Source organism: Merops nubicus, unplaced genomic scaffold, assembly GCF_000691845.1.
Source record: "Merops nubicus isolate BGI_N331 unplaced genomic scaffold, ASM69184v1 scaffold17250, whole genome shotgun sequence".
Classification (NCBI taxonomy): domain Eukaryota; kingdom Metazoa; phylum Chordata; class Aves; order Coraciiformes; family Meropidae; genus Merops; species Merops nubicus.
The window spans coordinates 61,235-63,075 of NW_008585060.1; positions in this window are offsets into that span (position 1 = coordinate 61,235).

Here is a 1,841-nt window from a genome sequence, read left to right on the forward strand (position 1 = left end):
GGGACCTGGCAGTGCGGGGGCAACGGCTGGACTGGATAATCTTAAGTGTCTTTCCAACCAAATGATCTAATGAAATTATGCAACTGGATGATACCTTATTTTGGGAAGGGGGAAAAAAAAAAGTCTATATATTCTAGTAATTCTATACAGGCAAGTCTTGAACTCTTCAGAAAGCTGATCCTTTTATAACCTAAGTATTATTTTGTGTAGGAAACAACTTAGGAAAACAGTGAAACAAGTATTCATTTGCAATGGTAATGTCCCAAATGATTTAATGAAATTATGCAATTGGATGATACCTTATTTTGGGAAGAGGAAAAAAAAAAGTCTATATATTTTAGTAATTCTGTACAGGCAAGTCTTGAACTCTTCAGAAAGCTGATCCTTTTATAACCTAAGTATTATTTTGTGTAGGAAACAACTTAGGAAAACAGTGAAACAAGTATTCATTTGCAATGGTAATGTCTCTGATTACAGTTCCCCAAGTTGACATTTACTCAATTTACTATAAAAACCTGAGAATTGTATTTCTATTTGCTCCTCTGTCTTTCACAGCAGAGGGTTTTAAAACATGTTCAAACCTACAGTGTCCCAGTTGCTGTTCCATCTTATGATCGTAAATTAATAATATTTTACTTTCCATGACTGCAGAATGAAAATGTATTCTTGATTTAGCTAAAATTGGGATTAGTTAGATTACCTAAATCCAACAATGCTGTTTTACATTCCAGAGAACTCACACAAAGGCAAGGCCAGGAGCTTCATTTGAGTTTAACCTCTATGCCCTTGAACACAATAGACTTTAAATAAATATTTAAGGAGGGCACCCCCAGCCCAATTAAAGGAATACATTTTCCAAGCACCAAGCCATTGTTTTCAGGCAATATGCCGAAGCTCTTAAATTAATACATATTAAATCTGCTCTGGGCTCAGTGGAGTTTTAGGCTCAGGAGAGGGAAGAGCAGATGAGAGCAGCCCAGGGGCAGGTTGAGCCTAGGGGCTGCCTGGAGACCCCCAACCCACCACCCAGCTCACCGGGTGTCTGCGATGGCTGCGGGTGGCCAAGCCACCCAAGGAGGAGAGAAAAGGGGCCAACTATACCTCTCGTCCAGCCTTTCAGCACGCCAGGAAAAGCTGTGGGCACGCCGAGAAGGCTGCGACTGTCTTTGTTCTGATGTTTGCTAAAGAAAATGGAGGAGCAGCTGTTTTGTGGGAAATCTATTTAAGATTATTTTTTTTTTTCATCTTTAAAAATAAAACTGTTTTTAAGATAGTTCAGAATTTCCCTTGTAATGAAAGGTCTAGGATCAGGGTAGTCCTCTCCAGAAATGCTCAGTGAAAGTCTGCACTCTCTGCTCACTTCAGACTAGAGACTCCAGCAGGCTGCTGTTGTGTGCCATGCATGATAGAAGGGTGCTGCTCATACACACACTCATGTGAAAAGTATCACCACCCAGCCCTAGGAAAATAAATTTGTGAGTAAACAGTTTTGTTGCTTCTTTAGGCTGGATATAAGGAAGAAATTTTCTATGCTGAGGGTGGTGAGACCCTGGCCCAGGTTGCCCAGAGAGGTGGTTAATGTCCCATCCCTGGAACCATTCCAGGTGAGGTTGCCCAGGCTCTGAGCAACCTGCTGTAGTTGATGTCCTTGCTCCCTGCCAGGGGCGTTGGACTACATCACCTTTAAAGGTCCCTTCCTACCCAAACCAAATTCTAGGATTCTATAACTGTGGTGGCTCTTTAAGACAGGGACAGGACTTCCCCAACTATGAACTATGAGAATGTCTGGCTTGAAAAAACCCCGTGTGTGTGCTGTTGCTGAGCCAGAGCAGAGCTCAGGG